The sequence below is a fragment of the Coregonus lavaretus genome (assembly GCF_964263955.1).
Source record: "Coregonus lavaretus genome assembly, contig: HAP1_SCAFFOLD_1153, whole genome shotgun sequence".
Lineage (NCBI taxonomy): Eukaryota > Metazoa > Chordata > Actinopteri > Salmoniformes > Salmonidae > Coregonus > Coregonus lavaretus.
This window is the reverse complement of record NW_028160659.1, coordinates 114,252-130,000: the sequence shown is the minus strand read 5'-3', so window position 1 is coordinate 130,000 and position 15,749 is coordinate 114,252. Positions and strand designations below refer to the sequence as shown.

Sequence of the window (15,749 nt, the reverse complement as noted above, 5' to 3'; positions counted from 1 at the left end):
GTTTTCAAATGAATAGTGTGTGTGTGTGTGTGTGTGCGTGTGTATGTACATGTGCGACAGAGAGAGAGAGAGAAAGAGGGAGAGAGAGTCAAAGAGAGCGAGAGAGAGAGAGAGAGAGTCTGTGCTATGATAAATTACACTCTGTTCCCCAGCGTTGGGATGTGCTGTCTGCTGTCTGGAGGGGGAAGGGAAGGGGGAGGGGAGGGGAGGGAAGTGTGTGTGTGTGGGGGGGGGGGGGGGGGGGTGTAGCTTAGCCAGTAATAATGTGCCTAAGTTAGGAGCATGCTGGGAAAAAGGGATTATTAACAATCTCATTTCGACTTTGAGAAGACGAGTAGGAGTGAAGAGGAGGAGAGGCAAAAAAAAGGAGAAGAGAGGGGGAGAGGAGGAGAGAAGGAGAGGAGGAGAGGAAGAGAGGAGGAGAGAAGGAGAGGAGGAGAGGAAGAGAGGAGGAGAGGAGGAGAGGAAGAGAGGAAGAGAGGAGGAGAGGAGGAGAGGAAGAGAGGAGGAGAGGAAGAGAGGAAGAGAGGAGGAGAGAAGGAGAGAAGGAGAGGAGGAGAGGAAGAGAGGAAGAGAGGAGGAGAGAAGGAGAGGAAGAGAGGAGGAGAGGAGGAGAGAAGGAGAGGAGGAGAGGGGTAATGGAGGAGAGGAGAACAGACTACTTCCCTAATTATATCTGTCCCCTCCATCCCCATGGAAAACCACTGCTCTGCTCCACACACAGCCAGTAGAGTCACATAGACAAACACAACTAGCATTCTGTAGTCGTTGCACTGAGCTAGAATACTGTGAAGCCAGAATGGGAGAGCAGGATCATGTGAAACACTTTTTACGTCTCAACTACTGTATTCACACCTGAACTGTACTCACACCTGTACTGCACTGTTCCAATAATATTTTCCAACCAGACATCAAATATTATCCATTGACAGTAAATATAGAGCAGCAGCCACCATTTTGTTTTTGTCACTATGTTATTTGGGCCAAATGTAATATGTCATAACTGGTTCAAGATTTGTGATATATTATGTACTCCTCCATAATCCCAAAGACAGTGACTGCATCCCAAATGGCACCCTATTCCCTTTATAGTGCACTACATTTGACCAGAGCTCTATGGGCCCTGTTCAGAAGTAGTGTATTATAAAGGGATTAGGGTGCCATTTGGGACACAATTACAGTATATCCAGCAGTCACTGAAGGCGAAATGGGGGAAGTAAGATGTGGCTGAGGAGCCCTGGCTGTGATCAGCCCTGTATGTTAATGCATTCCTTTTGTCCAAACTACGCTATTCACAAATCATACCTCTTTTTCTACTTTTTACCTCTGAGAAGAAAGTAGGAAAGACGGAAAGAAGGAAAGAAAGGTAATGACATGTTAGGACTCAAATGCTTTCTGAGTTGTCTTAACTTTGTATGTGACAACCTTCCAATACATTTCCAACAGCAGGTTCATTAATGGTCATGTTTTTGACCCAATCATGTACTGTACTGTACTGTACAGGCTGATGCATTATGTATAAGTCTTCCGGACAATAACGGACCGCTGCTTCATAGAGAAAACCAAGGTGAGGCGGCGGCAGGAATGATGATATGGAATGATGATATGGCAGAGTACAGTAGACTGGCTGAGTGACAGGATGGAACGCGCAGGGTGTATGTGTGTGTGTGTGTGGGGGGGGGGGGGGGTTATTGCATTGTCAGCATGTCTCTGTAAGACAGGCATGGTGTGTGTGTGTGTGTGTGTGTGTGTGTGTGTGTGTGTGTGTGTGTGTGTGTGTGTGTGTGTGTGTGTGTGTGTGTGTGGTTGTACTGATTACACTAGGAAATGCTTCTGTAAGAGTTATTAGTATGTCCTAAGGGCCCCTGGTCAATGCACCCTCAGGACTGCTACTGTTGTGAAATACTACACACACACCCACACTACAAACATTACCATACCCCCCCTTGACAAGCCCTGACTCTACTTGACACAAATATCCCATAATGTGTAGTCCTGTTTAGCCCTGGATGCTCTTTGCGTCCAAACAGACCAGAGTCAATAGCAGCAGCAGCAGCAACTACTACTACTACTACTACTACTACTACTAGTACTACTACTACTACTACTACTACCTACTACTACTACTACTACTACTACTACTACTAGTACTACTACTACTACTACTACTACCTACTACTACTACTACTACTACTACTACTAGTACTACTACTACTACTACTACTACTAGTACTACTACTACTACCTACTACTACCTACTACTATTACTACTACTACTACTACTACTACTACTACTACTACTACTACTACTACATCTGCCTACAGCATCATGCTAATGTCATCAGCGCAGGCCGTAGAGCAACACAACACCACTCTGCTGTGGATGATCTGTACATTATCTCCCTCCCTGTAAATGTATCTGGAATACATGTTGTATAATAAGACATATATTTCCATGTATTTTCTTTCCGTATAGGATCTCTGACTGACTGGCTGTGGTAGTGGAATAGGTTTTCTTTGGTGATGTCTCTCTGTGCTCTCCTGCTGCTCCCAGCTCCCATATGACACAGTCCCATGAGCTTACGTTTGCATTCAAACCCCTATTCAAACTGCTGTCCAACAGACGGACGGACCAACTGAGGGACGGACCGAGGCACGGACGGAAGGACAGATAGACACACACAGACAGACAGACAGACAGACAGACAGACAGATAGACAGACAGACAGACAGACAGACAGACAGACAGACAGACAGACAGACAGACAGACAGACAGACAGACAGACAGACATGCATACATACATACAGGAAGTTCAGCTCTCTCATAGAATAGCCGGTATGATACAGTGGCAGTGAGCATTGTGCATTCACAGAGCATTGTGCATTCAGAGAGCATTGTCCAAAACCCAAGCTGCCAGTGCAGTATGGGAGCTAGGAGGATGGGATAGTGACGTCATTCAGAAGCAGACAATGATTCATCCACCAGCCTCTCAGCCTACCGTCCGAAATCTGAACTGCGTAGCGTAGTGATGTAAGTACTGGCATGGCATTGAACTGCATTCACACTGCATAAGGAGCCTAATCTGCTGCTGGGCTGAGCCTGGTACAGCCAGTGAATCAAATCAAATCAACGGGTGTAGATACTTACTGTGAAATGCTTACTTACAAGCCCTTAACCAACAATGCAGTTTTAAGAAAAATAAGAGTTAAGAAAAAATATTTACTAAATAATCTACAGTAAAAAATAAAAGAGCAACAATAAAATAACAATAACTAGGCTATATAAAGGGGGTACCGGTACCGAGTCAATGTGCGGGGGTACAGGTTAGTCAAGGTAATATGTACATGTAGTAAAAAGGGCAATGCAAATAGTCTGGGTAGCCATTTGATTAGCTGTTCAGCAGTCTTATGGCTTGGGGGTAGAAGCTGTTAAGAAGCCTTTTGGACCTAGACTTGGCGCTCTGGTACCGCTTGCCGTGTGGTAGCAGAGAGAACAGTCTATGACTAGGGTGGCTGGAGTCTTTGGCAATTTTTGGGGCCTTCCTCTGACACCGCCTGTTATAGAGGTCCTGGATGGCAGGAAGCTTGGCCCAAGTGATGTACTGGGCCATACGCACTACCCTCTGTAGCACCTTGCGGTCGCAGGCCGAGCAGTTGCCATGCTAGGCGGTGTTGCAACCAGTCAGGATGCTCTCGATGGTACAGCTGTAGAACTTTATGAGGATCTGAGGAGCCATGCCAAATCTTTTCAGTCTCCTGAGGGGGAATAGGCGTTGTCATGCTCTCTTCACGACTGTCTTGGTATGTTTGGACCATGATAGTTTGTTGGTGATGTGGACACCAAGGAACTTGAAACTCTCAACCTGCTCCACTACAGCCCCGTCGATGAGAATGGGTGTGTGCTCAGCCCTCCTTTTCCTGTAGTCCACGATCATCTCCTTTGTCTTGATCACGTTGAGGGAGAGGTTGTTGTCCTGGAACCACACTTCCAGGTCTCTGACCTCCTCCATATAGGCTGTCTCATCGTTGTCGGTGATCAGGCCTACCACCGTTGTGTCATAGGCAAACTTAATGATGGTGTTGGAGTCGTGCTTGGCCACGCAGTCATGGGTGAACAGGGAGTACAGGAAGGGACTAAGCACGCACCCCTGAGGGGCCCCCGTGTTGAGGATCAGCGTGGCAGATGTGTTGTTGCCTACCCTTACCACCTGGGGGCGGCCTGCCAGTTGCAGAGGGATGTGTTTAGTCCCAGGGTCCTTAGCTTAGTGATGAGCTTTGAGGGCACTATGGTGTTGAACACTGAGCTGTAGTCAATGAACAGCATTCTCACGTAGGTGTTCCTTTTGTCCAGGTGGGAAAGGGCAGTAATGAGTGCAATAGAGATTGCGTCATCTGTGGATCTGTTGGCGCGGTATGCAAATTGGAGTGGGTCTAGGGTTTCTGGGATGATGGTGTTGATGTGAGCCATGACCAGCCTTTCAAAGCACTTCATGGCTACAGACGTGAGTGCTACGGGTCGGTAGTCATTTAGGCAAGTTACCTTGGTGTTCTTGGGCACAAGGGACTATATGGTTGTCTGCTTGAAACATGTAGATATTACAGACTCGGCCAGGAACAGGTTGAAAATGTCAGTGAAGACACTTGCCAGTTGGTCAGCACATGCTCTGAGTACACGTCCTGGTAATCCGTCTGGCCCTGACCTGTTTAAAGTTCTTACTCATATCGGCTACGGCGAGCGTGATCACACAGTCGTCCGGAACAGCTGGTGCTCTCATGCATGCTTCAGTGTTGCTTGCCTCGAAGCGCGCATAGAAGTCATTTAACTCGTCTGGTAGGCTTGTGTCACTGGGCACCTGGCGGCTGGGCTTCCCTTTGTAGTCCGTAATAGTTTGCAAGCCCTGCCACATCCGACGAGTGTCGGAGCCAGTGTAGTAGGATTCAATCTTAGTCCTGTATTTACGCTTTCCCTGTTTGATGGTTCGTCTGAGGGCATAGCGGGATTTCTTATAAGCTTCCGGGTTAGAGTCCCGCTCCTTGAAAGCGGCAGCTCTACCCTTTAGCTCAGTGCGGATGTTGCTTCTGGTTGGGGTACGTACGGTCACTGTGGGGACAACGTCATCGATGTACTTATTGTTGAAGCCTGTGACTGATGTGGTATACTCCGCAAAACAGTCCTGTAGCTTAGCATCTGCGTCATCTGACCACTTCCGTATTGAGCGAGTCACTGGTACTTCCTGCTTTAGTTTTTGCTAGTAAGCAGGAATCAGGAGGATAGAATTATGGTCAGATTTGCCAAATGGAGGGCGAGGGAGAGCTTTGTATGTGTCTCTGTGTGTGGAGTAAAGGTGGTCTAGAGTTTTTTTTCCTCTTGTTGAACATGTAACATGCTGGTAGAATTAGGTAAAACGGATTTAAGTGTCCCTGCATTAAAGTCCCCGGCCACTAGGAGTGCCGCCTCTGGATGAGCATTTTCTTGTTTGCTTATGGCTTTATACAGCTCATTGAGTGCGGTCTTAGAATCATTGCCAGTGCCTGGCTATGAGAACAAGGCTTTTCCCTGTCCTGTTTCGTTCTGTGTGTTCTGTACTAACATAGGTCTACAGATGTTCTAGAATGGTCTAGAATGTTTAGATAGACCATTAGATTGATTGTTCAGAGGATAACATGTTAAATGTGGTGCTCTTTAACATGGTGATGCATGTGACTGGTATATAGGTTGTGTGTGAGTGTGTGTGTGTGTGTGCGTGTGTGTGCGTGTGTATTTATGTGTGTGTGTGGTGATGATTAAGTGTTTTCTGGGGCTCCAGCAGGACGCCCTCTGCGGTGACAAATCATTAACGTTTGATGCAGTTTATCATAAAAACGGGGTTATCAGACATACATTATTGGGAGCATCTGCAAAACACAGCCTCTGACTGATTTACAGTGAGAGGATGGGAGAGGGGAGAGGAGGTGTGTGTGTGCTGTTCCCAGAGCTATAAGCTCCCATTTCTCTCTCTCATCGTTCTCACGACCTGATCAACCCAGAAACCACCCGGAAAATACTGTGTAGAACCTTTTTACACATCAAAGCTGGGAGTACAACGTCAAAGATGGGAGTGCTGTACATGCTGCTCTGTTTACATGAACAAAATATTGTATGTTACAATCTCAGTCCTGTGTTTGTTTTTGTAATGTCTTTTCACATTTACACAATGCCACAAACTATCCTGATCTTCCCTGAAGGGGACAATAGCAATAACGCATTGATCTTTGCAACAAGGACATAGCATAACAAGGGCGCTATAGTTTAGTTTCACCAAAGATTCATAAGGTGTTCTTAGATTTCAGAATTAGAGAAGGCAGGCCGTTTTCACTGTTTCCTGGGGCTATGATGATATTCTATTAAAAACCAAAGGAATGCCACAACAGGAAAGATCAATAAGGGAAAGTCAATGAGAAAGCTTTCAGTGACTGATGTACCCTTCATGGTTACTGCTGGTTTCACACTCGCAATCACATACATATATAGGCACACAGACACATACCGACATGCACCAACACTGACACGCACCAACAAAGATCCACACACACCGAGACACACACACACAATTCCCTTCCTCAATAACTATGAGGGGTTTGGAGGTTTAAACCCCCTACGTTATGTCAGAGCAGATATACAGTAAGTCTATGTTCATACTGCTATTAGTGCAGGGAATAAAATAAAAATAAAATAAATAATAATCATCTCAACTGTACTAGAGAGCATCTCACCAATACCCTTTTCACACTGCTGAGGCAAGCCAAGAGGAGCTGTACTGGGCTGGCCTGGTTACTAGTGATGTGGGAAAAACCATTCAGTTACATATCGCGATATTATTTTGGACAAAATTATATCGATACTTTGACTCCAACTATCGATTTGTTAGGTAGCGTTAGCTAGCGCTAGTCGGCTGTACATGCGCCAAAACGCCGGTATTTTTCATTCTATAACTTGTTCTCCATTTTCTTTTAAAATAGTGAGTCAACATGTTTTCAGCACTTTTATTTCCATGACTGATCAAAACCTGTTTTTATTATGTCTCTCTTTTGTATAGTGAGCAATATATTTCACAAATCGCAATAAAATCACAGTATCGAATCGCAATGCATATAGAATAGTGAGAATAGAAATACATATCGTATCGGCATCTTAGTATCGTGATGATATCGTATCGTGAGGTCCCTGGCAATTACCAGCCGTACTGGTTACGCATCCATCATAGTGTATACAAAGGACTATGTGAAAAGAAAATATCCACATTAACGTTCGGGTCGGCAAGATAATAAGAAAAGTCTCCAACAGTCCTAGTTGAGGCTGATAGCATTGAGGACTGATATACAACAACAGATCATAAAAATCTTACTGTATTCTACTGTCAGATCCAGGGATGCAGTTCATCTCAAAGCGCTTCCTCGCTGCTCCACGCAAACACATGGCCTTGGTCTCTCACTCAGTTATCAGCTCCAAAACATCCAAAACAATTCAGTTTCAGACCGAGATGCTTTACTGTTTGTTTTCAATCCTCTGTCCTTCTCAGAAACGTCCTTGTGTTATTTCCCTACTATAGTGAGACTGAGCAAGATGGAGAGGGGCTATGCGTGGTCTTTGCACTCCGGTTCCGACTGTGTGACGCACCACCACCACCACCACCAGCAGCAGCAGCACAGGATCAGGCTGTGGTAGTACTGAAACATGTTAAATAAGAGAGTGAAAAGCAATCAAGGCATAAACGCGAGCCTGCCCCCCGTGGGGATGGTGCCACCTCAACTTCACGGATAATGGAGAGAAGTTAAATGAAAACAAATGACTAGCACTGCGTAGCTAGAGATCTCCCTCTTAGAGCAAATGTGGTCCGCCTAATGACCACAATATATCGTCGGTGGGAGGGAATAGTCATTAGTGAAATGAGATAAGTGAAAGACAGGCTGAGTGTTCATGTCTCAACAAAGAGAAATCAGAGACAGACAACCACTCTGGGAAGAGATGGAAAGAAAACTACTCAGAGTCCATTTAGAGCCCATGCATCATCACAGTGACTAGCTCCAAGACTGAGTCAGCCGCCCGCCCGCCTGCCGCCTGTCTCGAGGCCCCCAAGGCTAACACCCACCCAGCCAATCCTTAGTAGTGTTACTACAAGTCTAACACCCACCCAGCCAATCCTTAGTGGTGTTACTACAAGTCTAACACCCACCCAGCCAATCCCCAGTGGTGTTACTACAAGGTTAACACACACCCAGCCAATCCCCTAACTACAGTACAATCCAAAACTCCAAGAATCAAGATTTCGCAGCAACAAAAACAGAGACTTGTGGCCCCTCAAAACGCTGTAACGCAAATGATCCAAAATAACATCCGTCCAGAATTAGTGGCTTTAGTTTAGAGACAGCTCCCTTTCGTCCTCTCTCTCTGCCCACTGCTACCGTCCTGGGCACACTGCCGGACAGGGGCGATGGGCACAGCTTACAGCATGACCTGCTGCTGTAAAGGCTGCTGGGATGAGAACCGTGGAGGGATGGAAGCCGGGGAGTTATGGTTTAATACCTTGGTGTGTGCGTGCGTATGTGTGTGTGCCTGGAGGTCGAGCAATGGCGTCCTCTCCAGGAGAGGATCACAGTACTGGATGTAAGCTCCTCTCCTCAGCTGATTACTGGCTGCCAGTCAGTTATCACCCAATGAAACCCAGGCAGGCAGGCAGCGTACCCTGTAGATCAGACGGACCTATAATCCCATTCAACAGAGTTGCGCTCTGACCAAAATGATCCTCCTGAAACTGAACAAATGATGTCTGTCCCAAATGGTACCCTTATCCCCTATGTAGTGCACTACTTTAGACCAGGGCCCAAAAGTAGTTCTCTATATAGGGAACAGGTTGCCATTTGGGACTCGTCCTATGTATGTTTTCTTCCTCCCCAAAGGGATTTCAGGGCATCAAATACGAGAGAGACAGAGAGAGAGAGAGAGAGAGAGAGAGAGAGAGAGAGAGAGAGAGAGAGAGAGAGAGAGAGAGAGAGAGAGAGAGAGAGAGAGAGAGAGAGAGAGAGAGAGAGAGAGAGAGAGAGACAGAGAGAGAGAGAGAGATAATCTCTATCTATCTACCATTATTAGTGTGCATCACAAAATGGATCAAAGAGTTTTTCTGAAGCTGCGCCACCATGATGACGTAGCCTCATCCAATGACCTGTTTTAGCTGTGCCCTTCTGTGGTAGTGGTGTGAGGAAGGATGTTGGATGGGTGCGGTAGTACGGGACATGGGTGCATGGGACTGCATGGGACTCTGATTTCCAGTAACTCCTCTGTGGGCCTGTTAAACTGGGTGAGTGAGGACACACAGAGGGAGGAAACAGCAGTACTCTTACTGAAGAGCTGGTCTTTAAAAGGAGTGTTGTGCCAACCAGCCCAGCACATCTCCCACACCCAGCCCCCAGTAAACCCCTGGCCTGCACTGTCTCTGTCTCTCCCTCAACAACATCTGGGCTGTGTCCCAAATGACACCACAATGTACTACATAGGGAAAGCAGTGCACTATATAGGGAATAGAGTGCCACTTGGGACACATCCATGCAGTGTTAACATATGCAAACCAGAGGAAGACCTGAGACTGTCTCTCAACAGGATGGCATGGATTGTTCTAATGTGACATTCAATAACATTGTAATTGTGATCCTATACAGACCTCTCACACACACAGTGGTGGGACAGCTGGCAACGTTCAGAACATTCTGAATGGAACAGAGCAGACAGGATGTCCCGTAACACCACATTCATCACAGCCTGCACAACACACACACCATACAAACACACATACGCACACACCATACAAACACACACACATGCACACCACACACACCTCTAATTGACCATGGTAGCAGGGCCGCTGCAGGCCTGTGTGTTTATGCCATGTTTATATCATACTCATGACTTGAAAGCTAAACAGACGCCACACTGCCAAATATTTCTCCTGTTAAGCAGCTAGCGCCTCTGCCAAGCTATGTAGGCCGAGCCCAACAGAGAAAAGCATTAAGATGATACTCTAGTCTATGCTACTGCTTCTCCCTGAAGAGAAAATGCTATTTTAAGTATCTAACTAACTGTCTGTACATCGTTCAAATTTCAAAAACAGCATCTAGACACAAAACACTGCTGGAATTGATAAAACAAATATCTATCTGTCTGCCAAACTGTCTGTCTGTTCACTGGGGTTTTCTAGGAGCGGCACTCGGAGCACACACACACACACACACACACACACACAGTCACACACACACAGTCACACACACAGCAAAGCACGGCAGTCTCACGGCTGACTGAAAGTAATCAACACCAGAGGCACACCCAATTAACATTTTTGGCAAGTCAAATAAATACATGCGTTTGCTGCTCGTCTGTGACCCGACTTCACCACATGTGAAGCAACTAATCCTTCAAACAAAAACAGGCCAACACCCAACTCTGCTATGGCACTTGAATATAATGTAAACACATTTAGGTTTACTCTCTACAGGCATTGAAGAGAAATAAGTACAGTACAGTGCAGTACAGTACAATGCAGTACAGTGCAGTACATTGCAGTACAGTGCAATAACGTGCAGTACAGTGCAGTACAGTGCAGTACAGTGCAGTACACATACGGCATAACAGGCCTACTGCTGCTACTGCATGTTGAATACTTGTCAACCATTGTTCATCTCCATGCTCCAGGCCCTGTACAAAGCATATTGTGACAAATGTCAAGCTATTCATAACAGAGACCATTTTCATTGTAACTCCAGAGTACTGTTTTCTTTCAATGGTAGAAAATGTCTTTCCATGCAGACAGATCCACAGCCTCCCCACCATCTTCTCTCTCTCGCACTCTTTGATTCTCTCTGAATCTATGTCAGATTATTTCTCTCTCTCTCTCTCTCTCTCTCTCTCTCTCTCTCTCTCTCTCTCTCTCTCTTTCTGTCACGCACACGCACACGCACACACACACATTTCTTTCTGGTTCTGCTAAGTATGCATTTTTCATTCCAGTGAGCAAGCTGCATTTGAAATCAAAGGGAACACGGGGCAGCTGTCTAGCTCCATAGAAAGTGAGGAGGTAATGAAAAAGCAGTGGTGAGTCAGAGGATGGTTTAATAATCCCTGCTGCCCAAAATAACATCTCAGGGATGGGGCTGGAAAGAGAGAGGCTGGGGGAGAGGCTGGGGGTAATTGGGGGAGAGAGGCTGGGGCTGGATGTAGGGATGGGCCTGAGGATGGAGGTGGGGTATGGCAGAGAGGGTGGTGATGGGGCTGAAGGATGTGGGTGGAGGTGGGGTAGGGAGAGGATGGGGCTGGGGCTGTGGTAGGGAGAGAGAGAGGCTGGGGCATGATGTAGGGATGGGGCTGGGGCTGTGGTAGGGAGAGAGAGAGGCTGGGGCATGATGTAGGGATGGGGCTGGGGCTGTGGTAGGGAGAGAGAGAGGCTGGGGCATGATGTAGGGATGGGGCTGGGGCTGTGGTAGGGAGAGAGAGAGGCTGGGGCATGATGTAGGGATGGGGCTGGGGCTGTGGTAGGGAGAGAGAGAGGCTGGGGCATGATGTAGGGATGGGGCTGGGGCTGTGGTAGGGAGAGAGAGAGGCTGGGGCATGATGTAGGGATGGGGCTGGGGCTGTGGTAGGGAGAGAGAGAGGCTGGGGCATGATGTAGGGATGGGGCTGGGGCTGTGGTAGGGAGAGAGAGAGGCTGGGGCATGATGTAGGGATGGGGCTGGGGCTGTGGTAGGGAGAGAGAGAGGCTGGGGCATGATGTAGGGATGGGGCTGGGGCTGTGGTAGGGAGAGAGAGAGGCTGGGGCATGATGTAGGGATGGGGCTGGGGCTGTGGTAGGGAGAGAGAGAGGCTGGGGCATGATGTAGGGATGGGGCTGGGGCTGTGGTAGGGAGAGAGAGAGGCTGGGGCATGATGTAGGGATGGGGCTGGGGCTGTGGTAGGGAGAGAGAGAGGCTGGGGCATGATGTAGGGATGGGGCTGGGGCTGTGGTAGGGAGAGAGAGAGGCTGGGGCATGATGTAGGGATGGGGCTGGGGCTGTGGTAGGGAGAGAGAGAGGCTGGGGCATGATGTAGGGATGGGGCTGGGGCTGTGGTAGGGAGAGAGAGAGGCTGGGGCATGATGTAGGGATGGGGCTGGGGCTGTGGTAGGGAGAGAGAGAGGCTGGGGCATGATGTAGGGATGGGGCTGGGGCTGTGGTAGGGAGAGAGAGAGGCTGGGGCATGATGTAGGGATGGGGCTGGGGCTGTGGTAGGGAGAGAGAGAGGCTGGGGCATGATGTAGGGATGGGGCTGGGGCTGTGGTAGGGAGAGAGAGAGGCTGGGGCATGATGTAGGGATGGGGCTGGGGCTGTGGTAGGGAGAGAGAGAGGCTGGGGCATGATGTAGGGATGGGGCTGGGGCTGTGGTAGGGAGAGAGAGAGGCTGGGGCATGATGTAGGGATGGGGCTGGGGCTGTGGTAGGGAGAGAGAGAGGCTGGGGCATGATGTAGGGATGGGGCTGGGGCTGTGGTAGGGAGAGAGAGAGGCTGGGGCATGATGTAGGGATGGGGCTGGGGCTGTGGTAGGGAGAGAGAGAGGCTGGGGCATGATGTAGGGATGGGGCTGGGGCTGTGGTAGGGAGAGAGAGAGGCTGGGGCATGATGTAGGGATGGGGCTGGGGCTGTGGTAGGGAGAGAGAGAGGCTGGGGCATGATGTAGGGATGGGGCTGGGGCTGTGGTAGGGAGAGAGAGAGGCTGGGGCATGATGTAGGGATGGGGCTGGGGCTGTGGTAGGGAGAGAGAGAGGCTGGGGCATGATGTAGGGATGGGGCTGGGGCTGTGGTAGGGAGAGAGAGAGGCTGGGGCATGATGTAGGGATGGGGCTGGGGCTGTGGTAGGGAGAGAGAGAGGCTGGGGCATGATGTAGGGATGGGGCTGGGGCTGAGGCTGGAGGTACGGCTGAAGCTAGGATGTAGGGCTGGATGTAGGGATGGGGCTGAAGCTAGAATGTAGCACTGGGGCTGAGGCTAGAGTACATTTTACATTTACATTTTAGTCATTTAGCAGACGCTCTTATCCAGAGCGACTTACAGTTAATGAGTGCATACATTATTTTTTGTATTTTTCATACTGGCCCCCCGTGGGAATCAAACCCACAACCCTGGCGTTGCAAACGCCATGCTCTACCAACTGAGCTACATCCCTGCCGGCCATTCCCTCCCCTACCCTGGACGACGCTGAGCCAATTGTGCGCCGCCCCATGGGTCTCCCGGTCGCGGCCGGCTACAACAGAGCCTGGATTCGAACCAGGATCTCTAGTGGCACAGCTAGCACTGCGATGCAGTGCCTTAGACCACTGCGCCACTCGGGAGAGTATTGGGTAGGGGTATAGGGCTGGGGTATAGGGCTGGGGCTGGAATATTGGGTAGGGGTATAGGGCTGGGGTATAGGGCTGGGGCTGGAGTATTGGGTAGGGGTATAGGGCTGGGGTATAGGGCTGGGGCTGGAGTATTGGGTAGGGGTATAGGGCTGGGGTATAGGGCTGGGGCTGGAATATTGGGTAGGGGTATAGGGCTGGGGTATAGGGCTGGGGCTGGAATATTGGGTAGGGGTATAGGGCTGGGGTATAGGGCTGGGGCTGGAGCTGGAGCTGGGTCTGGGGTATAAGGCTGGAGCTGGGGTTGAGGCTTGAGTATAGGGCTAGGGTTGGTGTATAGGCGCTGGGGCTCCTTTTCACAGGGGCTGCACTGCACACATACAACACCTACCCCTACTACCAACCCCTGTTGGTCACATTATCAACAGACACGGCTGCAGCCAGGCAGTACAACAGGGCAAACAGCCAACCTCTGTCTATGTCCCACCCACTCCACTGATGTCCCAATAGAAGAGGGGGAGAACAGGTCCCTTTACGGGTGAATGGTATGCCATTATTCATCTTTTAATCATCATTGATAAACGATGATGATGACGTTCAAAACAAGCAGCAGGTTCAAGGATGGGCTGCCAGCTTCCCCCGCATACATTCTCTCTCACTAGCCTCTCTCACAACATTTCAATAGAGGCACTACATACAGTACAGTACAGTAACCAGGTTATCTCACGAATCCTGAGGTGTGAGCCAATCCGGTCTACTTCCACAGCAAACCAGTCCATCAAGCCAATGGAAAGCTTCCACAAGGTCATGTGACTCATCTCCTTCTTATACACACACCAATGGCAGCTCAGCAAGTACCAAGGTCCCTTGCTCCCAACAATGCACCCAGGCAACAGCCACACACACTACACATCATACACACCCTGTTTAGCAACACACAGTTAACATACAGCTTGAAGGTTCCATAAATATATAATACATTTCTTTATTTACCAGGCCCTCCACTGCCCTTTGGAGAGCACACTCAGAATACCACTACTGAAAATAAATGAATAAAATGTCACCACTGCATCTAGTCCATATTCCAGTGGAGAACAGGCAGTCCAGGAGAACCAACTACTATGAGAACCAGGAAAATCAACTAGTATTAGAACCAGGAGAACAAGCTAGTATGAGAACCAGCTGAATCAATTGGTATAAGAACCAGGAGAACCAGCTAGAATGAAAACCAGCCAAATCAATTGGTAAGAGAACCTGGAGAATCAACTAGTATGAGAACCAGGAGAATCTACTAGAGTAAGAACCAGCTGAATCAATTGGTATGAGAACCAGAAGAACTAGCTAGTATGAGAACCAGCCAAATCAATTGGTAAGAGAACCAGGAGAATCAATTAGTATGAGAACCAGGAGAATCAACTAGAGTAAGAACCAGCTGAATCAATTGGTATGAGAACCAGGAGAACCAGCTAGTATGAGAACCAGCCGAATCAATTGGTAAGAGAACCAGGAGAATCAACTAGTATGAGAACCAGGAGAATCAACTAGTATGAGAACCAGCTGAATCAATTGGTATAAGAACCAGCAGAACCAGCTAGTATGAGAACCACCCGAATCAATTGGTAAGAGAACCAGGAGAATCAACTAGTATTAGAACCAGGAGAACCAGCTAGTATGAGAACCAGGATAATCAATTGGAATGAGAACCAGGCGAACCAGCTAGTATGAAAACCAGGAGAATCAACTAGTATGAGAACCAGGAGAATCAACTAGTATTAGAACCAGGAGAATCAACTAGTAGTAGAACCAGGAGAATTAGCTAGTATGAGAACCAGGAGAATCAACTAGTTCGAGAACCAGAAAAATCAACTAGTATTAGAACCAGGAGAATCAGCTAGTATGAAAACCATGAGAATCAACTAGTATGACAACCAGGAGAACCAGCTAGAATGAGAAAAAAAGTATTTAGTCAGCCACCAATTGTGCAAGTTCTCCCACTTAAAAAGATGAGATAGGCCTGTAATTTTCATCATAGGTACACGTCAACTATGACAGACAAATTGAGAAAAGAAAATCCAGAAAATCACATTGTAGGATTTTTTATGAATTTATTTGCAAATTATGGTGGAAAATAAGTATTTGGTCACCTACAAACAAGCAAGATTTCTGGCTCTCACAGACCTGTAACTTCTTCTTTAAGAGGCTCCTCTGTCCTCCACTCGTTACCTGTATTAATGGCACCTGTTTGAACTTGTTATCAGTATAAAAGACACCTGTCCACAACCTCAAACAGTCACACTCCAAACTCCACTATGGCCAAGACCAAAGAGCTGTCAAAGGACACCAGAAACAAAATTGTA

The 15,749-nt window shown here is 48.1% G+C and overlaps 1 protein-coding gene across 1 annotated transcript in view; it reads right to left on the bottom strand.

Annotated features, from left to right (window-relative positions):
- LOC311121597 (regulating synaptic membrane exocytosis protein 2-like) overlaps window positions 1–15,749 on the bottom strand; it is a gene marked incomplete at both ends in the record, with an annotated part of 109,248 nt that overhangs the window by 26,193 nt on the left and 67,306 nt on the right.